This window comes from Vulpes lagopus, chromosome 3 (genome assembly GCF_018345385.1).
Source record: "Vulpes lagopus strain Blue_001 chromosome 3, ASM1834538v1, whole genome shotgun sequence".
Taxonomy (NCBI): domain Eukaryota; kingdom Metazoa; phylum Chordata; class Mammalia; order Carnivora; family Canidae; genus Vulpes; species Vulpes lagopus.
In genome coordinates, this window is record NC_054826.1 from 135,411,641 (window position 1) to 135,436,871 (window position 25,231).

Genomic DNA, 25,231 nt, shown 5'->3' on the forward strand with positions numbered 1-25,231 from the left:
GTTGTGACATCAAACCCCATGTCAGGATGTATGCTGGGCATGGAACCTGCTTGAGATATTCAAGTGATACTCAATGATTGATTGATTGATAGATAGATAGATAGATAGATATCAATTCAGATCAATATCTATATCTATAGATATAGATACCTCACTACACACTGAATATCTATATCTAAAAAACCTATCTATATAGATATAGATAGATATAGATATAGATCTCACTACACCCTGAATATAATCTCAAAATTTAAAATCCTGACCATGACCTTGTTTGCAAGGCTGAAACTCATATAATATTCGTGAGAATGGAAATGGTTCAATAACTTTGGAAAGCAGTTTGACAATTTCTTAAAAAGTTAAGCACACACTTTTCATATGGCCCAGTATCCTCCTTCCAAGTATCTACTCAAGAGAAATAAAATCATGAAAGCATGTCCACACACACTTTTGTTTTCAGAGTAACTTTATTTCCAATGACTCCAAACTGGAATCTATCCATGTCTATGGACTACTGAATGGGTAAACACAATGTAGTATACCCATACAAAGTGGAACAAACTACTGATGTTTGCAACAACATGGATGAACTTGAAATACATTATCCTATGTGAAAGAAATCAGACACAAAGAAAAAACACTGGGGATGCCTGGGTGGTTCGGCAGTTGCCTTTGGCTCAGGGTGTGACCCCAGGGTCCAGGGATGGAGTCCCACATCAGGCTCCCTGTGAAGAACCTGCTTCTCCCTTTTTAACTCTCTCCCTATGTCTCTCATGAATAAATAAACAAAATCTTTAAAAAGAGAGAGGGGGGGGAGAGAGAGAGAGAGAATGTATTGTATGATCCCATTTATTTTAATGGAAAGGCAAATCTATATAGAGAGAAATCAAAGTAGTGGTTTTCTGATCCTAGGGGTAAGAAAGGGTATTGAGTAGAAGCAGGTACTTGTTGTGGTGGGTAATAAAATGTTCAGAAAAGTGGATTGTTGTTATGACTGCACAAGTTCATGTATTATTTGAAATCTTGAAATCGTATGGTATGCAAATTATACTCAATAAAGCTGTGAAGTTTTTCAATATTCCTTTTTTAAAAAGTTCCCATAAGTAAAAAAAATATATATATTTAAAACTGGGAAAAGATATGTGCAATGTATAAAATTTCAAAATATCAATCAGTGTTCAAATGTTAAAGTAATACCTAACAGAAAAAATGTGCAGAAGTTAATAGGTAATTCACAAATTCAGACATTTAAATAGCCAATAAAAAACAACAAAAAGGTGTGAAATGAAGCCCAATCTCACAATCAGAGAAATACAATTGAAAATCACAGGGAATTTCATTTCATCTCAAACAGATTGGCAAAAAAGGAAATGTGTGGTTGTAACTAATGTTGGCAATATTATGAGGAGCAATATGAACTCATGTATACCATTGTGTGGAGTATAAACTGGAACAAGCACTTAAAAAGAATTTGGCAGAAAAATTGAATATGCTCACACATCACAGTTCAATAATTCCCCTCCTGGGTAAATAACCTTAGAATTGTTTGCAGAGTTGCACAAAAGAAATGTAAAAGATGGCTCAAAGCAGGTAATTTTTTTTTTTTGTAGAAAACCTAGAAACAATGAAATGCTCAAGAACAAGGAAATGATAAATACATTGTAATATGTGCAAATTTATACATATTCAATGTAATGCTACAAAGCAGGTAAAATTCATGTTTTAGAACTGAATATTCCATTCTGGACATTTTAAAAAATCTATAAACAAAAGGAATACAGTGCAGGAGGACATATAACAGAGACGCTACTTACAAAAATATTAATACATATAAATATTCTATGTTGGTTATTGATATATGCTATGAGTAAAAAAAAAAAACACCATGCACTGCAATGATAATAAATTCCCATAATAGTTTTCTCTGAAGAGAAATGGGAAGGAATTAGATTAAGTAGAGCTACCAAAGGGGCTCCAACTTGTTTATGTAAAGATTTATAAATTCTACTTTGCAGATATAAAGATACTTATTGTAATCTTCAATATTTTAAACATATCAACTTAAAAATAATCTTTGGAAAGCACAAGTAACGTTAACATTTTTTTTTAATTGTAAGATATAAGAACAGATAAAAACTTCTCAACACATTGTATGAAGATTGCATACGTCCAATTCCAGAATTTGGTAGGGTTAAGAATAAATCTTTAAAACAACAGAATAATTTTACATACTAAAAATTATTCAAGAATCATCAACAGAATATAAGTAAATAATATCAAGTTGTATAATCAAATAATCTTACATTACAGAAACCCACCAAAAACGCAAGTATGGTTGACATTGGAAATTCCACCAATTTCTTTCATTTCAACAAAGGATGAGAGTAAAATAGACAATATTTATCACTTCAGTTATGTTGGAAAATCTTTGAAATATTTTAATAGTCATTCCTAAAATAAAAGTCAATAAGGAAGGAATTAAAATCACAAGTAAATTATTTCATAGACATTAATCCTAAAATTATATGGAAGAGAAAATAATTTTCTAAAAGATATCAAGTGTGCTAAATATATAGTATTTTCCAATTTCACTAATTATTTGTTCATTCAGTAAGAATTTCCTGAGTAATAAAATAGTGTGTAGCATTGTTCTAGTTGTTGGTGAAACACACAAAGTCCATACTCTCTTTTAGACTTTCCATTCTAGCAGCCAAAGACAGACAACACACAGGTAAAACAAATACCTAACATGGAAGCAAATGATAGTTGCTCTGAAGAAAATTTAGAAAGTGTGAATTTGTGGATAGGGAATCCCCCTCATAATATAATTTAGGAGCTGAGACCTAGAAGACTTGAGGGAATGTCTTATTCTATGTTAAAGAAACAGCAAATACAAAAGTTGTAAAACAAGAGTATTTTTGAATGTTGAAATGTCAGTAAGTAAGCCACAGCATCATGAGTGGAGTGAGAAGTGAAGAGTAGTAAGGGAATGTATGGTGGTGCCAAATCACACAGCATCTTATGGATAGTAGTAAGAAATGTATTTTTATTTTATTCTAATAATATGCTGTCATTCAAATATGTTTACAGAACTTTCAATAATGGCAGAGATATGAAGTAGTTGTATAATCTCTCCTATAGATTAAAAAAAAAGTTTTGATTGATTCTATAAAAGCTACTTAAAAACACTGGAATCCATCCAAAATCAAACAGAAGCTAAATAATTTAATCCCATAAAAAAATTGAGAGATAAAAATTCTGAGTTTATGAGCTTCTGGACTGAAAGCACTCCTTCAAACTCCCAAGGCTGTGACAGCAGAAAAGGTCTGAGAGGCCACAGGCTTACCTACCATAGTTACTAGAGAACACAGAGTCTAGGACTCAAAACACAGCTGAGAATGTAAACAAGAATTCTGGCACCAAGAAATTGTAGAAGTGGGTCCCAAAATTTTGAATATAAATTTTGTCCAAATGCCTGGCTGTCAGTGTGGCATAGAATCCAATTGGCCTAAGAAAGAAGCAGGCAGAAAGCAAAGAAAAATCCACTTTTGATAAACAAGGTGCAGGGGAATAGATGTGTGAATTTTTGCTTTATAAAAAAAAAAAAAGATTTTATTGATTTATTCATGAGAGGCACAAAGAGAGAGAGAGAGAGAGAGAGAGAGGGGCAGAGACACAGGCAGAGGGAGAAGCAGGCTCCATGCAGGGAGCCCAACGTAGGACTTGATCTCGGGTCTCCAGGATTTGACAAAATCAAACCCTCTTTCATGATACAGTCCTCAACAAATTAAATCAGGAAGGAATGTACTTCAACACAATAAAGGCCATCTGTGACAAGTCTACAGCTAACATCATGCTCAATAGTGAAAAACAAAATTTTTTTTTCTAAGATCAGGAAGGAGACAAGAATGCCCACTGTCCCCACTTCCATCAACATAGTACTGGAAATCCAAACCAGAGCAATTAGGAAAGAAGAAATAAAAGCCATCCAAATCAGAGAGGCCACACTTAATTGTACAGAAACACAGGGAACACATGAATATATCTGGGAACGTTTTTCAGGTCTCATTTTCCTCTTTTGCTTTCTCTTCCTCTTACTGCATTAGTTTTATTTAGTTATTTTTTTTTTATTTCACATTATGATTAATTATTTTCTTGGGAAATTTTATCACATCTTTGACTTCAAATACCACAAATAATTCTTAAATACATATGTGTGTATACATATACATATATATACATATACACATATATATACAGAAAGAGAGAGAAAGAGAATTTTCTTCCATAATCCAGTCTCATGTTCAACTAAAACTAGAGACCAATCAAATGCCTTACGTCTAAATCTAGCCCATACCCAGTCTTCATCTTGAGTTGCTGCTAGCATTTGAACTGCTTACCCTGCCCACCTTTGAATCATTTTCTTCACTTGATTTTCTGAATGCCAGACACTTCTGTTTATCCTTCTATCCAGGTCAACACTTCACAATTCCTTTGCTGGCTTCTCCGCATTTTCCAAATTTCACAACATAATTACGTACATAGAGCTCAACCCTTAGGTGGTTATGGAAGCAGAAGTTTCAAGAGCTGCCATCTCAAGCCAGAGAGCTACAAAAACTAATGCTGTAAATACGAGTCAGTCCTAAGCCCTGAGTACCAGGAGTACTGATGGTATAAGTCTCAGTCCTGGGGCAGGAAAAAAACCATGTCTCAGCTCATGCAGTCAGGCAAAAAGAAAGAGTAAATTCTCCCCCTCCCTCAACTTTTTGTTCTATTCAGGACCTCAATGGATTGGATAGTGCCCACCCACCCCCGTTACTTAGTCTACTGATTCAAATACTGATTCCATCCTGAAATACTGTTACAGACACACTCAGAAAAAAAACATTTAGCCAAATATCTGGGTACCCTGTGATCCAGTCAAATCCACACGTAAAATTAATCATGACGTTATCTACATATTAATGTCTCCACAATGTATATCTCAATTCTGGTACATTCAGTAAATTCTTAAATGGCATATCTAGTTTTTCCTCCTCTGCATATTATCACTTGGATGTCTTAGGGATATCTAAAATTTAGTATGTTCAAGATTGTCTCTACAAAATTGAGGTCTCACAGCAAAGTGTTTCTTCTTCAATTTTCCCTAGCTCAATTGATTGAGGTTTCATTGTTCCACTTCTTTACGTAAATCTTTTTTTTTTTTTTTTAAGATTTTTATTTGCTTCTTCATGAAAGACGCAGAGAGAGAGAGAGAGAGGGAGACCCAGGCAGAGGGAGAAGCAGGCTCCATGCAGGGAGCCCGACGTGGGACTTGATCCCGGGACCCCAGGATCATGCCCTGGGCTGAAGGTGGCGCTAAACCACTGAGGCACCTGGGCTGCCCACGTAAATCTTATAGTCACTATAGTCTTACATATTTTTTTTTCTTTTGCATTCCAAATTGTTTTGCCTTTTATTTTAAAATATCTTCAGACTCTGGCAATTTCTTATTACTTCTACTTCTATCACTATGGCCCAAACTATACTCATTTCTTGACTGGATCATTGTGACTACATGAAAATGGATCTTTTTGCTTCCCCCATTTCCTCCTCTGTTCTCAACGTGGTAGCCCTGAAGCTTTTTTTCTTTTCTTCTTTTCTTTTCTTTTCTTTTCTTTCTTTTTCTTTTCTTTTCTTCTTTTCTTTTCTTCTTTTTCTTTTTCCTTTCCTTTCCTTTCCTTTCCTTTCCTTTCCTTTCCTTTCCTTTCCTTTCCTTTCCTTTCCTTTCCTCTTTTCCTCTTTCCTTTCCTTTCTTTTTTTCTTTTTTTTCTTGTTAGCATGAGTTAGATCATGTTCTTCTGCTCAACATCTTCTGGTGACATCCCACCTCATTACAAAGATAAAGTTCTTATGTTGACCCACACAGTTGTAGATGATCCACTAAATTCACCCTCTCAAGCGTTTTTCTTTTCCTAGTATTTTATGCCTCACTCATTTAGCTGCATAATGGCCTCCTTGAGCATATGCCAACTTTCTAGGGATATTCTTACAAGAGGGACTTGAAATGGTTACCCCATCAACCTAGACTTTCCCTCTCATTCCCAGTTTAGATAGCCTCCACCTTATTCCTTAACTTGCCCTGGGATTTTCCTTTAATATTTTCTTCTTAGTGAGATCTTCTGATAATATCACAGAAAACTGCAACCCATATTACACTCCTGATCTCTCTTGCCTACTTTTAGCCATTATACTTACCACCATCAAAAATACTTTATAGGGATGCCTACGTGGCTCAGCAGTTGAGCATCTGCCTTTGGCTCAGGGTATGGTCCTGGGATCCAGGATCAAGTCCCACATCATTCCCTGCATGGACCCTGCTTCTCCCTCTGCCTATGTCTCTGCTTCTCTTTCTCTGTGTCTCTCATGAATAAATAAATAATCTAAAAAATGCTTTATATATATAAATGCATATATATACATATATATGTTTTATGCATATATCATATTTTATAGCATATATATGTATGTGCCTGTGTGTGTGCATGTTACATTATTTCTCCCATAAGAAAGTATCCTCTTAAAGGGTTAGGCTTCTGGCACATAGTAAATGCTCAATAAATTTCTCCTGAATAAATAACTAACTGGAATCACCATCTTATTCCCTGTGTATTCACCTCTTTCTTTGTTTCTTACATTGGCAAATGAAAATTTCACATGGGTATCATCAGTCAGAAACTTATCCCCTCTTCAATTAATCACAACGCTTTTTCAATTTTATCTTCTGAGTATCCATTCTTTCTATAATCATAATCATACCATCTTAGCTTATGAATTAAAAATGTATTATCTATAATACTAGACATCTTTCTACTTCTCATCTTATCTGACTCAGAAACATGCACAAATCTGCCAAACTAGTCTTCACTTCTTGATTAAAGTTAGTATCCCATTTGTCTTTCCAAACTCAGAATGACATTCAAGACATTTTACTTTATGGTTTCTGGTTATCTCTCTGTCTCAAACTGCAGAAATTGTTCCAGATATACTCAATGATTTGCATACAGTCTCCAAAAGCATACATTGCACTCTCTTGACTTGAACATGTGCTGTCTCTGTGTATCCAATGCTGACTGGCCCTCCATCTTCACCTGACAAAATTATGTATTTTGCAATAGTCAGTCTGGTTATTCACTTACCCTCTTGGAGGAAAAACAAAATCAGATTCATATTTCTTGAATGTTTGTTTCTAATCTCCCGGGGCATTTCACGTGAACATACTATGTACTCTATAGCATTTGGTGCATATATTTATGTTAGAACATAGTATACTACTGGCACATATCCATTTGGAGGTCTGCTTTCTGCTACCTCCAAAATGTGAAATTTGTGAAGGAAGAGACCATGTTTTTCATTGACGTATCTGCAATACCCAGCTCTATGCCTGAGGATAGATACTCAAAAAAAGGAATTGCACTTGCATAAAGTGATGTTATCAATGGAAAATTAAAAAAAATAAAAAAAAAAAGCTCTTCCCAACTAGGATGATGACCATATAGACCATGCTTACAATTTTATAGACCATGAGGGGAATTATCTGGGCTTAAGGTATTCAAATAATGTAAACCTGCTTTAGCGCTAGAACTGGTTTAGAGACATAGATAATCAAAGAACCTCCTCCTGCAGAAGATGCTTCATGGTTTATAGAACATTACCTTTCAAGCTAAAATTTCCACAGATTGTTTTAGCTCTTTGTAGAAGTGAGATTGAGATAATTAAATAAACCAAAAGGAGAATAAATAAGCTCTCCTATACACTAATGTCCCTTCCATCAATATCTTGCCTAGTTTTAGATATATATTGCTGTAGATATATATTGTCTAAGTATCTTTTTCTTAAAGAACTTACATAATAAATAAATTATTAAAACTCCAAGTTATGATGGTTTCTAATCCTATTCTTTCTCCTGAACTCATAACAAAAAAGTAAAACATGGCTTTTTAGATTAAAAACACACTACCAAACAAAGCAATTCTTATTTTTCCCCCTCCCTTATTTTTCTTTTAGGCATACTGTTGCATAGATTGAATCAGTCCTGTGGGTATAAACATGAATTTGATTTAAAAACATCCTTTTTAAGCTCCTAGGCTACAAACAATAAGAAGAGGTAGAAACTTGTTCACATAAACAACAAGCTTACTTGAAAAACAGCAATATTGTTGAAAATTTAAAATAAATTGAATAATATAAATAATAACACAAAACTTCTATAGAGTAATAATGTACAGTCCCTCTTCTAGCAGTGTGTAAATAGTAATACTATAAGATATTTTCAGTCATTATCCTCATTATACATGTGGAAAATCTGAGAAGAGATATTTTAATAACTTTAAATTTGCAAATATTAAATAAATTAAATTCAAATTCACTCAGTGAAAATTATAGAGCTGGTAACTGCGTAATAAACTATTAATTGAGAAAATGTTGAGTAGATACTATAAGTGTGTGAGTGCGTGCGTGCGCGCACACCTGTGTGTGTATATATATGTGTGTATATATATATATATATTCCTTGAACAACTTTGGATTGTACAGGTCCACTCATAGGAGGATTTTTAAAAATAAGTACATGGGGCACCTGGGTGGCACTGTTGATTGAGTGTCCTACTCTTTGTTTTGGCTAAGGTTGTGATCTCAGAGTTATGAGATCAAGCCCCATGTCAGGCTCTGCGCTCAGTGCAGAGTTGGCTTGAGATTCTCTCTCCTTCTCCCACTGCCCCTCAGGCTTATGTGCTCTCTCTCTCTCTCTAAAATAAATAAGTTAATCTTTTAAAAATACAAGTATTGTACTGTAAATGTATTCTCTCTTCCTTATGATTTTCTTGCATTTTCTTTTCTGTAGCTTACTTTATTGTAAGAATACAGCATATAGATAGCATACGAATATGTTTTAATCTAATGTACATGTTATCCATAAGGCTTCTAATCAACAGTAGGCTCTTGGTAGTTAAGTTTTCGGGGAGTCAAAAGTTATACATGGAGTTTGGACTGCATTAAGGTCAATATCCCTAACTCTTGGGTTATTCAGGGGTGAACTGTATGTACATATATGTATGTGTTGTATGTATATGGATTATATACATACATATCTTTTATATATGTGTGGGTGTGTATATATATATATATATACACATACACACAGTGAGAAAGGGAAAAAGAGAGAGAAAAGGAGTGTACACCATTCTGAGGAAATAGAAGAGCAAATGTTAAAATGCATTTCCCACTACCATCTTTTAGTGTATTAATATAGAGACTTCCTCCACTTGAATCCATTCTTTTTCATTTTTTTGTTGAAATAGACTTTGAATAGCTATCTGCTTTGAAATCCCCCAGGTTGCAGAACTATGTGTATATCCTAAGTCATCTGTGAATTTTCCTCCTCAAGCTTTTTAAATAGCAATTTCTGTATTTTTTCCCAGATATAATAAGAAAGAATTCAAGGAGAAAAGCAAAAGATAAAGCAGCAAGAAAACAGATGTAAACATATCTTATGTTTGCTTATATTTACAACATAGCATTTCTTGGTTTCAATTTATCTCTCATTTTTGAATTACAAAGGTCTTTGATGTGTGAACTTTATTTGTAGACTATCACATTTATTATTCATGCTCTATAAATAATAAATGAAAGCAATAATAATGAACTAAAAATGTATGAGACTATCTAGTTCTAAGATGATGAAAAACAACTTTAAAAATTATTTGACCTAACAGTAATATTAGCAAGAAAAAAAAAACTTTAAAGAAAACTTTAAGGACGCAAACAGAATTGTAAGATTTACTTTTTTAAAAAATTTACTGAGGGGGAATTTGCATATGGGAAATGATGGATCTTTACAATTCAATGAATCTTATTAAATATATATATATATGTATATATATATTTGTGTAACCAAAACCCTTATCAAAACAGATTTTAGTTATTTATTTATGAGGGACTGAGAGAGACAGAGATATAGGCAGAGGGAGAAGCAGGCTCCCTGTGGGGAGCCGGATGTGGAACTTGATCCCAGAACCCAAGGATCATGCCCTGAACCTAGGACAGACACTCAACCACTCAGGCACCCAGGCATCCCGAAAACAGAAAATTTTTACATGACCCCATAAAATTCATATTTCCCCAGCCAGGCTATGCCCAGCCCCCAATCCATTCACTTTCTAAATTATTTTGCTAAAGATTTCTTTCACTAGGGGCAGCTCAGGTGGCTCAGCGGTTTGGCGCTGCCTTGGGCCCAGGTTGTGATCCTGCAGAACCGGGATAAAGTCCCACGTCTGGCTCTCTGCGAGGAGCCTGCTTTTCCCTCTGCCCGTGTCTCTGTCTCTCTCTCACTGTGTCTCTCATGAAAAAATTTAAAAAAAAAACTTAAAAAAAAAGATTTCTTTTGCTCTTTAAAAAATTCATTTAAATGGATTCAAATGATATATACTTTGCTGTGATTGTCTTATTTTGCTAAACATAATTTTTCAATTTAATCACAATGATGTAGCAGTGGTGTATTATTATTATTAATTATTATTATTATTATTTTAAAATAGTATTCCTTTCAATGAATATACAAAAATTTGTTGCATCTCCTCATGATGGAATTTGTGTTATTCTAAAATGTGTGAGTACATGAATGAAGGTAAACATACTTATAAACATATTTATGCCAAATTTTCAATGGTAATATGCTTTCAGTTCTTTTGGTTAAATATTTAGAAGTGGAATTGCTAGCTCATGGAGTAAGCATATGTTAAGTTTTTAAGAAAATTTTTAAGAACTTTCCAAACAGTATATTTGTTACTGATTTTCAACAGTGCTTTATATGTTCTAATAAGTATATATTGTAATAGTTTTTCTTCATCTTTGCATTGCATTTTCATTTTAACAATGACTTGTCATAAGCAGAAGTTTTGAGTTAATTATATATTTTTAATCATTGCATTTCATCTACTCTAGAACTTGGAAATAAATCTCCTTACAAGTTTTGGTGGTAATTCATATAGTTGGTATTTTATCATTTCAATTAAAATATAAGAACTTTGTCATAGTATAGTTCTACTTATTGACCCACCATTTTATGCCTTTGGTGTCATATATTTCACATCTACAAATGTTATAATTCCAGCAGTACAATGCTATAACCTTTGTTAAAGCTGCCCAGTTTTTCTATTAAAAGAGCCAACACATTTCATTTGTGTCATTCCCCTTTTTGAATATATTCTTTTTTTCTTGCTTCTTTCAAGGTTTTCCTGTATCTTTAGTTTTAAGCAGCTAGACTAATATGTTCCTGTGTGATTTTCTTTGTACTTATACTTTTGGGGTTTACCATGTTTCTTGGCTGTCAACCTATGCTTCTCACCAAGCTGAGGAATTTTCAGCTTTTCTTTTCTCTACAAAGTTTTTCTCACTTGTTCTCTCTTCTCTTTCTGAGGCATCAATTACACAGATGTTATGTCACTTGATATTGTCCCAGAAGTTATTTCATCTCTTAATCTCACTGTCTCTGTCTCCTGTCATCTCCAATCTGCTGGAAAGCCCATCAGGTGACATTATCATTTTAGACATTCCAATTTTCAGTTTTCAACTTTCTATTTTTTCATACATTTCAGTTTTTTCCTGAGATTCTCCCCTGGTTCATCTTTTCCTTTAAACCTTGAACTGAATTAACTTAGATGCTTTAAAATTCTTGTCTGCTATGGGTACATCAGTGGCTCAGACAGTTGAGCATTGGACTCTTGATTTCAGCTCAGGTCATGATCTCAGGGGGGTGGGACAGAGTCCTACATTGGTGCAGAGTCCACTTGTCCTTCTCCCTCTGCTTCTCTACCCATTCACATGCTTTCTATCTCAAAGAAGTAAATCAATAAAATCTTTTTAAAAAATAAATAAATAAATAAAATTATTGTCTGCTAATCCAATATCTAAGTCATCTATAGATATGTTTCATTTGATTTTTGTTCTATTAAATATGAGTAAAAATTTCCTATTTCTTTCCATTTCAAGTTATTTTTATTGTGTAGCAAACACTGAGAATAAAATGTTTAGTGAGTCTCAATTATGGTCTCTTCTTCCAAAGTATTAATTTTTATTCTAATAGGTAGTTAAATTAAATTTCCCATTTAATATTTGATTGTGTCAATTTTTAGACAGATCACGATGTTTATTTACCAAGCTTTTCCAAATGGGGAACTCAAATTCCAAACTTTGCTTTCTCTGCTAGCAAAAATTGATATCTCTGCCTCCCAAATGCTTCTTTCCAGTACATTGTCTGGAGTTTCTTCCTCTTGTGCATAATTCTGAAGTCACTGAAGAATTTGAGATGCATTTATGTGCAAATTTTGGACTAATTTTTAATTTTCTCCTTGCTTTATTTCCTATCTTCAATTTCCAGCCACCAAAAAATTCTTAAGGTTTATCCTCTGACACTTCAAGCCAAAAGGATTGTGCTTTACTGCTTGAGTTCTGGCTGTCCAATTGCTTGTGGACAAGGGAATGCCCTTAGGAAGAAAGTTTAAAAAATGTAAATATCGCCCAGTATGGTTTCTCTTTTTATGGGCTGGATTTTTTCCAGTTTCTACCTATTTTTGTCTTCTCTCTACTGCCATCAAACAATTTTCCCCCATAGTTTGTATTTTATTTATGGAAAAATTAGTGTGAGGCAAGCTATCTCTATTACCAGAATCAGGACTCCATAGAATTTCCTTTTTACTGTATATTTCAACAACTTAGTATATCCTCAACTTATATTTATCTGTTCCCAATTAGGTTAGTTTATTTTTGTAGGTTTTGTCATTATTCAGATGTTCAGTGTAGCTGAACTTATCCTACTTAAAGTGGCACTATACACCAAATTAATTTCATTTGCTGAATCCTGCTCTAATAAATTTTCACTGATCTTCAGAATTATTTCTAGTAACCAAAGATATTAATTTTAATCTGTTTGGTATTAAAATATTTAATGATTCCCTTTACTCTGGATGATGCATTTTAAATAAATTGGGAGCTACACTAGTTTCAGATTAGAGTTGTCTATTGAAAATAATTTCATATCATTAAAATAACTATCAAATCAAAATATAATTTATCTGATTTTAGAAATCAGACCCACGGTATTTGTGTTTAATTGAAACTCTTGATATAATTTGTTCTCAGGAATATGAACACTAAACACGTTGGTGATTCTAGAGACAAAATATTCAAAATCATAAGTGTGTACATTTTTTTCACAAGCAAAATATTATTAATCATCCCTGTTAAAGATCCCTGATCTTTAAGTCATGATATGAGGTATTTAACTTTATTTTTAGTTGAAGTTATCATGAATAGGGAAAAATTAATTCACTGAGTTTAACTGTAGTGCATAGCCACAGAAATGAAATGAATAAAATGTCTGCAGCATCCTTTCACTGTTTTGAATCTTTCATGCTCAGCAGAAAATCAGGATGCTCATACTCTCTGCTATTAAAGTACATAAACCCCAGGGACTTGTAATTTCCAGACAATCGAAAAGCAATTCAGTTTTAATGTAGTCAATCATCTATATCAAATAATTTTGTTTATAGCAGTATATTTCAATTTCATCATCCTGAAATTTAACTTTCCTCATATTATGCAATTTATTCCACAATGCATCTAGAAATTCTCTGATGTGTCTATGTATATGAATGGAGGAACCCAAGATGAATGGCTATTAGCTCTTTCCTACTTTCCTCTAGCTTGCTCAGTTTTGAAGAAAATTAATCTTGTAACTTTAGGCTCATCCTACTTCAGGTCCAGAGTCAGAATATCCAGTGTAGTATACAGGTTAGTGAGAGTCAGAAATAATTCCTGCTTTTTTTTGACCAAGTGTGACTATAGACCAATGGACGACACATAATCCTGGAGACAAAGCTGATTTTCTGAACCTCCCACAGTGAAAGGCCAATCTAGATAACTGCCTCTTAATATAAACCAGCAATTTCCACCCTATTTACATACTAAGAATGGAGTCCCGCAGAATATACCAAAGAGATTTGCTTATAGCTCTATGCCTATGCCTAGTTGCTACTAGTTCTCAATGCACAAAGGTACCAAACCTTGTTTCCAGTGTTACAGTGCACATACCATATGCCTTTTGCCAAGAATTGACACTATACCAAGATTCTGATACTCATCCAATTCATCCTCTCTTTCATCTCTGTCCCTGTAATTTAATTAACCCCCTGGATGATAATGATAGTTCTTTAAGAACCCAAACTTTCAGTCTTCTAAGATCTTCTTTCATAATAAACCATTCAGTTCCAGTCAGGTGCTCAGTTCCTACATGGACAGCCCCACTCTTTCCCTCTTTCCTTTTGGCAGATCTTGGGATTGGTGTTTCTGCTCTTTTTTCACATGGTATGTTAGGAACTATATTAGATACTTCTATGCTTTTTTCATTCAATACCCAACTTCATAAGACTGGTACAATAGGATAGTCATTTTATAGATGAAGGTACCAAGGTTATACAGATTAAATACTGTGTCTAATTTTACATCCAGCTATGAAATAGTTGTCAAGATTTGAACCAGGTCTGTCTCATTCCTAAATTTTCTCCCTATATTATTAAACCTCTATGTTTGTTGATTTGTTTGCAATTTAGTGAAAACAATATCATCTATCTTGAAAAATTTTTGAACTAAAAATGCAAGTTTACATTAGATAGAAGTAGAGAAGTTAGGAATTTTCTTGATAATGATGAATTCTTTTATCCTAGAGGAGAGACATTAGGAATTACTCAAGCATTAAAGTGCACTCTCACAGATCTGTGGACTCAGAAGGACCATGTACATGCCTAAAAGAATCATTGACATAAAACTATCTTATTTTTTATTTATTCTGAGAAAATAAGAAAATAAATATGTCTATGTACATAATAAACTCTTTTAGTAAAAAAAAAACAAAAAACTATTACATCAGAAATCTCTAATTTTGTTTTTAAAATGTCCCTTCAGCATTTATAAATTATGGTAAGAAGTGGTCATGGAGAAATTATCTTGGGCTAAAGTTTATATAGTTGAAAGTGGGCATCTTCCTCAGGCACTTTTGAACTAAAGCATGAGAACCTTTTTAGTCTCCATGGTAGAAAAATTATGAAATATAGGAAATTCTTAATGACTATGTTTCCAGGTATATGGAGGAGGCTAGTATGAGAAAATTCAGCCAATGTGTAGAAAGACAGAATGTGATCCAATACTCAGTTCCCATTTCCTACTTTTCCTTGATTTATAAGCAATCCTGATGCAGTTCATCATTCCTTCTTCCTTAGAACTTGGCTTTCAAGACTTCGCATATTCCTGGTTTTACTTCTTCCACTCCTTCCTGAGTCTTCCTGTTGGTTCTTCCTCATGTCAATGTCTAAACACTGATGCCCCTGGTTCAGTTCTAATACATCTTTTCCTCTCCATCTGTATTTACTCCTTTGGTAATCTCACTTAGTCACTTTATTTTTTATTAATTTTTAAATTTTATTTCCCATATAGTTAACATATGGTGTTATATTAGTTTCAGGTGTAAAATACAGTGATTCAACAATTCTACACATTACTCAGTGCTCATCATAATAAGTGTACTCCTTGATCGCCATCACCTATTTCACCCATCCCCCCAACCCACTTCCCTCACTTAGTCACTTTATTTATTTATTTATTTCATTTTATTTATTTATTATTCATGAAAGACACAGAGAGAGACAGAGACATAGTTAGAAGGGCTCCACAGGGAGCCTGATGTGGGATTCCATCCCAGGACCCCAGCATCACACCCTGAGCCGAAGGCAGATGGTCAATCACTGAGCCACCGGGCACCCCCACTTAGTCACTTTAAATATGCTCTCTGTACTGGTGACTTCCAAATTTAAATATATGAACTCAACACTCGTGTATCCTACAATTACTCACCATTATCACTTGGATATTGAATAGGTATTTCAAACTTAACATGAGCAGAACTGATCTCCTCATCTGTCCTCCCCAGACCAATTCCTCTTGTACCTTTCTGGACCAGAGAGAATGACAACCTTTGTCTTTCAGTTCTTCAAGCCAAAAGCCCAAGAATCACTTGTGATTTTTCATCTTATGCCACACCTGTTCTTACAATAAAACATATTGGTTCTATAATCAGTATATAAGCAGGCTCCAACTACTTCACACCTATTTTATGATTCCTGTTCAAGTCATAATCATTTCTCTTCTGGATTGATTTAGTAACTTGGCTTCTTCCATTCCTGCTTTCAGCCTAGTTCTAATAGTTTAATTAAAACAACCCTATTAAAGATAAGCCAAGTCATCTCATTCTTTGTTATACTGACTTCTCCTTTCACTTCGAGAAAAATCCTATCTACTCTGTCTTAGTCATGATGATCTTGATATTCCAGCTTTTGAGTAAAGAGCTGAGAGGGGTGAGGAAAAAACATCCTGTTATCTGCCAGAAAAGCATTTCAAGTTGAAGAAATGGCAAATGAAAAAGTCTTGAGGTGGAAACATGCTTTGTTGCTTAAAAACCAACATGACTAGCATGGAATTTGAACTCAAATTTGTGTTCAAATTCTGTCACTGCAACTTACTGACTGTGGCCTTAGGCAAAACTAGAGAAAGGGCAGTAATCAGGATACTGAATGCCAGCAAAATGCTGTTTCTCAATGTTCTCATTTAATAAATATTACTGGGCACCTTCTACGACCATATTAAAAGCTAGAAGTTCTAGACACTAAAGAGCAAGTGAACAAAGGAATAAGAAGTCTTTTCAACATGTAGCACGTGTTTTAGTGGTGGGAGAAAGACATTAAACAAATTAAATGAGTAATGCTGGATAGGGCGAGTTGAACAATGTGAGTGGTATTTGTTGCCATTTTTGCAATTTAAGATAGAAATGACATTTGAACTCAGGCTTATAGGAGATCAAATTCTATGCTCTTCATAACCTTGTGATAGTGATCTTAGTCTTGATATCTTTAACATCTTCAAAAATGTCCAGAACATAGTAGGACAAATGTCTGGTCAAAAACTTGCTCATTAAATAAAGTTGTATTCTGCTGTGATTGAAATGAGAAGTACAAGTACAGGGAAAGCTGGGAGTTGAGGAAGAGAGGAATTGGAGAGCAGACTTTGCTTGATGAGCAGACAATAACACTGACATTTCTCAGAGGGAAGTAAAAGAAATCTGATCAGGTTTTCTTTGCATGAGAAAATGAGGTTATTCCCTACAGAAATAACTAGGGCTTTTGCTTCCTTTCCATGACTTTGTTCCATGATCAAAAGTGAAATGCAGGTGTGTCTCATGCTCATAAACCATTTTTTGAAGTAACATCTTAAATTTTATTTTCAAAAACATATTTATTAAAGCACTATTATAGTAACATTAAATAAAATGAAATATTTTATCCCACAATCCTATCACCTTAAACAAATGTTCACACTTAGTTTTATAGGTAAAACTGAATTAGTACATATTTATATTTATGGTTGTGGTCATAGAGTATGAAACATTTTGTACTCCTTTTATTTCACTTAAGTATCAGGTAGCAGGTATATGATAGTTAATTGACTAATGATATCATAGTAACATCTGCACTTTTTAAAAAGACTTAGTCATCTTTCTCAGTGTCAAGGCTCCTACACCCAGTTTTATCATGAGTCCAAATCTATGTTCCTCAACACTGGCTACAGGAAGTTTTAAAACACAAATAAAATTGCACAGAAACCACTACTAAAAAGTCTAAAGAGTCAGAGTAAACTGATTTGGGTGGTACTAAAATGCTAGCATTTTTTTTTTTTTTCAGTTCTCAGGAAACTTCTGACACACAGGCAGAGTTGAGATTCCCTGTGGTAAATGAGTGGATAGCACATTTAATGCAGTAGCCTTAGAGTCCCTTGGCTTCCTTGCCTGCCACCTGCCCACACCTGGTTGTAGACACTTCATATATCAACTCCACAATTGTGACCACAGTTTATAACCTTAGAGCACTTAACTCCATATTTTCATTGCAACTTGTTCAGAGAATCTATAATAAGAGATATTAATTAGGGAAGAAATCTGCATACAAACCTGTCCCCCTGAAGATATACTTCTCTCCTCTTTTTGCACCATGAATTAACCAAAATTAAAGCTTTCTAACACCCTGCTTTACTGTTTCTATTAAACAAAGCAAGTGTAATTGGCACTTTCTTCCATCTTAGAGCAGGTTGTACTGTCTTAGAGCTGGTAAATAAAGAAAAGATAAATCTTTTCTTTATTTACCAGCTTGGAATTTCTACATGGTTATACTTGTTTATTGATATTGCCAATTAACTCTTGCAGTACATATGACATTTTCCCTTGATAATATCCAAGTTATGCTTTGTACAAAGGAAGAGTTTTGTTAACTGTGTTTCCCAAAGTGCAGGTGGCTAAAAGTATCTTCGTATGGCCATAAAGACATAAATTAATGAAATTGCTTAAAACAAATGATTGCAATCTCACCAGTTTGATAATTTCATTTGCATTGACCTCATTTATGTGGTCATATCATTCTCTTGTATGAAGTAACACATACACATACACATACACATACACAAACTGACTTCTGTCCAGTTTTTGCCTTTAATATCAATGCAGTGGGACATCTTATTTTTTATATGTAAGAATTATGTACTTTCTCTTTCATTGCTTTTTGAGACTATATAAGATAACTAAACTTATTGCGGCCATCACTTTGCAATGCATAAAAGTCAAGTCATTATGCCATGCATGTTAAACTTATATAGTGCTATGTGTCAATAATATTTCAGTAAAACTGAAAAATTACACATAATACATTATATAATTAGATATTAAATTACAATTATAATTTATTTAGAGAATTTACTCAGAATAAACAGATCCTGAACTTAATAACATGTAAGGATGCTGGGCAAAAAACCATATTTTTTTTTTAAATTTTTTATTTATTTATGATAGTCACAGAGAGAGAGAGGCAGAGACACAGGCGGAGGGAGAAGCAGGCTCCATGCACCGGGAGCCTGATGTGGGATTCGATCCCGGGTCTCCAGGATCGCGCCCTGGGCCAAAGGCAGGGGCCAAACCGCTGCGCTACCCAGGGATCCCCAAAAAACCATATTGATCCAATTTTGAACAAAGCAAAAACATAAATCACTTCCAAGAAGAAAAAGAGTTAATTATTTAGAATATTTTGATTAACTTCATGTAATCTTGCTAAATCAAAACCAGTATTCTACTGTCATGAGGAATTTAACAAATGAATCTGAATGACAGGAGAACTAAATTTAGAATCTGTGAATCTACTTTTTAGATTTCATAATTTTAGTGAGATTTTTAAGTTTTCTGATATCATTAAGACATCTCTTACAGCTGTTACTTTAGAGAAGTAACTCAACTATTGAGATCAAAAGGAATTTCTCTTTTCCGTGGTATTAGATCATATAGTAACCCTACTCATTCTCTTGTATGAGGTAACAAAATCCAGCACTGATATAGGAAAAACACACATATAAGTCCCTCTGGAAACTATTATAGTTTTCTTACTAGTTAAATGAATTGTGTGAATTCAATTATTCTATCAGTCACATTTCATGAATGTCCTACCAATATTCCTCACTTAGTGGCATCTCTATACAAGAAGAATTTTAGGAATTTGAGGAAAGAGAAAGCTAAAAGAGGAATAATAATGAAGAGCTACAAAATTGATATCCCTCCTATACATCTATGCCATACATGATACATAACAGATATATTTTCTTAAAGATTTTTTATATATGCTAAAATTCTTCAAATTATATATATTAAACGTGGGGGTTTTGGTATACCAATTACACATCAATAAAGCTTTTTAAAAAAGATATTTATCTTTTTATTTATCTATTTAGATAGATATTAATCTATTTAGATAAAAACCACAACCAGATTTCAGTACTATACTGAGTATTTATAGCAATAATAATAATAATAATAATAGCACAATTGATAAAAATTTAGAATTCAGCGTTTTGTGACTTAATTCAATTTCAACTCTGTTGTTATCTTACTCCTACCAGTAATTCTAAGAAATATGGGCCTAAACAGTAACTTGCATATGCATGGACAAAGGCCTGAGGAACCCACTCTGGCCCTCCTCTGAATGTTTTGAAACTCCATAGAACAGAGTCTCAAGGACTAAAGGACATTTTCACTTGGATCACATGCCTCCCAATTTCGGCCAAGAGGATCCAAGGTATCTGGGATCCCTGAATTGCTTATCCAAATGACTCCAAGCCTACTTTCAAGTCCTGCCCACTTCCCATGTTCAAATTACTAAGCATGAAGCCAAACAAAGTGTAGTTACTTGAGTGACTGTTGACAGACCTTGGATTGTAGAAACAAGGTAGCCATAGCCATGTACGTGCCTATGGATATGCACATCATGGTCAAGATGGAGTGAACAGTTGGAAGATGACAGTGGCAGGTGTGAGTCAGGGAACTGGTTCCCGCTACTCTACTACATCCTAGAGGAAAACACAGAAGCCTGCAATTCTGCATTTTAACCTGGCCTTCTTCTAGATATCATAAAGAGCTACTTGGTAATGTCATAAGATCAGAACTTTTTAGTATTTGGAAACATAGGATAATGGCCTATATTGACACTCTCATCCTGGGCTCTGCAAATACAGATCTGGATTCTGATTGTAATTGGAAGGTCACAGTCCAGGTTGTAAGTACTGAAGTGATGATACTGTCCACACATTGAGAAACCAAAAAAATCAGAAATTGGCAAACAGTGAGGTGGATGCCAAGAATCCATCACGAGTGTCTCCCGATCAGCAACAACAGCTCAGGCATCATATTGGCTGAAAAAGCTACACTGAATATAACAAATGGTCTCTTATTTGCACTCTGCTTTTGAGGAAAATCTGTTTTTTTTTTAAATAAAAATGTGATAATCAGTCATTTTAATGATTTCAATCATGATATGTGTTATCTTTTCACAAGTACTAATAGTCTATCACCAAATTAAAATAAATTTTAAAAAGTTCAACATATGGAGGTGTTCATGGTAGAGAGAAAAAACAGAATGAGGAGTGCAGTGAACTAAAATCCTTTCGATGGGTGATTGAAATTCTGCACCACATCTGCACCGTGGACAGAGATATTATTTTGTTAGGAACATTTGGTTTTGAGGTTTATTGTGTGGGTTTAAAATATTTATTCAAAATGTATTTATCCTCATTAAACTGTACAGGTTACATCCTTAAATACAAGCTACTTACAACTATAAGGCTGGAAAAAAGCGATGGGATCCTGCCAATGTTCCTTAAATTCCTGTGTTCATAAACTGTGTTCTGGCAAATAGGAGTTTAATAAATCGAGACTTAGAGATGGGGAGCTCATGTTCTCTTGAACATAGTATAAATGGACTGGACCCATATTTATTTGTGTAGTCGGCCTTTCTTTTTTTTAAAAAAAAAAAGATTTTATTTATTTATTCATGAGAGACACGGCCGTGGGCGGGGCGGGGGGACGTGCAGAGACACAGGCAGAGGGAGAAGCAGGCTCCATGCAGGAAGCCTGACTCAGGTCTCCAGGATCACGCCCTGGGCTGAAGGTGGCGCTAAACCGCTGAGACACCCGGACTGCCTATTTATTTATTTAATTTGGCCTTTCCTTATCCACTGGTCCCAAAACTCTCCTCTATCTGATGTCCATATTTCCCAGGTTTCTGTTTATTCCCTATGCTATAGACAATCTTCCTTTCTCCAAATATTTCTCAGAGTTTGTGTTAATTGCTAAACATACCTCTTAGCATCACCAAACTTCTGATGCTCTTTCCGAGCATCTCAAGTTTTAGAATACAGAAACAGAGTCCGTAGTCTGCGCAAGTATGCCCTCATGCTCCAAATCAGAAATCCCTGCCATGTTTTCCCAGAGCCTCTAGTCAGCCCTGCTATTACCTCTGTAGTCTATCAGTGGGACTGATTTCCTTCTTCATTATATTGAACAATAAGAATATTGATGTAACAAATGGGAAGTGAATGCTGCCCATTTAATCTCCTTGTTCCCGTATTTTTTGCTTATCACCAAAGAGGATGGCTGAATTCATGGCCACCATAAGATTCCCAAATTTTGTCAAATATTTAAGCAGACTTAGTCTGGGAATGGTTTATGTGTATTTAAAACGTATTACTATCTTCCTTGCTTTAGTTTTAAATGAATCCTCTTTGAATTGGATATACACAAAATGGATTTCTTAAGTCCTCTATACCTGCAGAAGGTGAACTACAATCTGGCTCTAAGTTTTGTTAATTAGCAAAAGAGAGAAAAGATCATTCTGAACCATAGATAAAAGCATCCTCTAAAACACCTACACCTACTCTCCAGTTTCTTCATATATATATTTTTAAATATCCAAATGAAGTAAGAAAATCCATCATTTCACATGCAGTACTATCACCTGTATTTAAGGAGACTTCCAAAGCAAGAGTGGCATTGATTAAATTGTCCTATTAGTAGCTTCTTGAGACTCAGTTCTCAGTTTCTTCAAGTCAATTTAGCTGTGTTGTTACAAGCTTCTTTCCTATATCCAAACCTTGGGATTGTTTTGGCCCTTTACTTCATTCCCCATTAAGGGAAAGGAAAGTAGTCTTTGTACTTAGATTAACATGTGTTATTTTCACAACCTAAGAGAATGTATTCTTTTTTCTTCAGCTCCAGTCATCCATCAGTTCATTTCTTCATTAATGTATTTATTCAATAAATACTAAATGAGTATATATGAGCAGTGTCTCAGACATGAGCAAAGAAAATAAAAATCCCTGCCCTCAGAGAGTTTACATTTTTATGTGGGTGGTAGGCAGTGAAGATGGGGATGCAATGTGTAACAAACCCAGAAGCCAAATACACACTTTATCAGATGGTAATGATATTTCTAAAAAAAAAAAAAAAAGGCAGGGAAGAGAAGTAGAGAGTACTCTAGTAAGTCTGAAATTTCAAATACTATAGTCAGGGAAGGTCTCATTGAGATGATAATATTTATGGAAACATTTTAAATAGTAAGTGAAGTCCAGAGGGATAGGAGGTAGAATCATAGAAGTAGACCCCAGCTAGATGCTATAGGTCACTGTAAAAATTTTGGTGTTCACCTGGATGAGAAGTCGCCAAATGATTCTGAGCAAAAAGGTGGCTTAATTTTATGTGTATTTGAAATGGATAATATGGGTTGCAAACAGACTGAAGTAGGAGACAGGGCAGAAACAAGGAGATCAGATAAGATGATAACACAATAATTAGGATGAGGGATGACTGTACCTTGGACCAGGTAATAGCAGTAGAGTGAGAAATGGTTCAGCTGACATAATTTATGGGTGAATCATGTATGATGTAGATAAGGAGATATGTTGGCCAAGTCTAGGATTTTGGACAAAAGAAATAGGCAAAAAATGGATTTTCCATAGACCAAGTTGTGTGTTTTTTCTAGTCACATTCATCTATACTGGAGGCTCAAAATGGGCAAAAGTTGATATTTCTTTTTTTTTTAGAATTGGCACTTTGCCAGGGAAGTTATAGTAATAGAGATGATTGCAATGAACTTGGGATTGTGGTAATTTAAGATGGCAGAGAAGCCAAAATGAAGACTTGAAAGGGAGTGAAGAATAATGAAAGGATAAATTATTTACCCTGGTAGGGTCAAATGACCATTGGAGTCAGGGTGTGAGGGGAAGATGGTCACCTGATAAGAGAGTGGATAAGAATCTGTGTCTAGAAATTGAAATTATGAAAGAGTGCAATTATTGTTAATGACAAATCTAGGATATCATTATAGATAGGACTGAATAACTCAGTAGGGGTATATAACTAGGACAAGGAGTAAAGAAAATGATGTATCTGGATATTGAAATTAAGAATTATGGCAGAATTGCAATCAGAGATAAACACAGAGCCAGCTACTAAAACCTTGAAGGAATAAAGCAGAAGTCCCGGGAAAGGAGTCAGAAATAAGGCTCTTGGAGTGCTAGTGGGTGATATAGTGTGAGGATGTAAGATTCAAAGTGAGGAGACCTCATATACCAACCACCCTAGGTGACAGGTTCACAAGAGAGAATAAGGATTAGTCATTTGGGGACTGAAAATAGCTTTTTGTAATAACTAGACCAAATGAAAACATACTGTAATAGCTAAGGTAAATGTGATGGAGTCCAGAGTTACATAAATGAAGGAGAATGAAAAGATCATAAAAAATATATATTTAAAAATATATACTTGACAAAGTTATGTGACAGAATGAATATGGCTAACTAGAGGATGATGAGGAATCTGCTCAATTTGGGACATGGTTGAGATGCCTGTAGTGCATCTACATGGTAATCAGTGCATAGCCTGAAACATGTCTCTGGAACTTAAGCAGGCAATATCATATTGGGAATCAGTGGTGATAGCAAACTAGGGAAACCCATGTAAAATCTTTAAGTGAATCATGAACTTTGAGGCCTTAGGAGAGAAGAATGGCCCAATAAAGTCTGTTGAAATAATTATTATTATTAAAATAATATCAGTAGCAATAGTGGTAGTGCTATACAGGTAGCTAGTCTAGTGGCAATAGTAGTAATGAAAATAAACTACTAGTTATAAGGAAAAGTTAAATCAGAGCTATTGTTCTATGGGTTTATTAAAAATCATGTCCTATATTTCATTTGATGGTGCAATCTTAACATCAAGCACATTGCCTGGCATGTAATGGAATAGTGGAAGAGTTGAGTAAAGCTGTGCATAACTGAAACAAACAGCTTAGGTAAGATTCAAGAATCTTTTACCTCACCCTTGGTCCCAAAGTTTTGCCATTTTATGCTTAGAGTGGTTTAGCAATCTGCGTGTGACTCAGATCTTAACTACTGACTTGAAAACTACCCCCCAGAATGATCAGTTCCATGTCAGGAGAGATATACAAGATCAGCATAAAAACAACAAAGATGTCAAACCCACCATTATCTGAATGCAACAATAGTAACTAAACAAGCACATATGTCTAATGTCCTTCTATGATTTGTCCTATTTTTTTTCCTTATGCCACATCTCCATACCTATATAAATCCCAGTAGTGACTAGTTTAGGCTCAAAATGAAACTCTCAGCATGTGTATTTTGCATATGAAGAAAATGAAAGAAAGTTAAGTTATTACTTAAGAGCCAGGTAACAAATAAATTGTTGAAATTTGATTTTCAACTA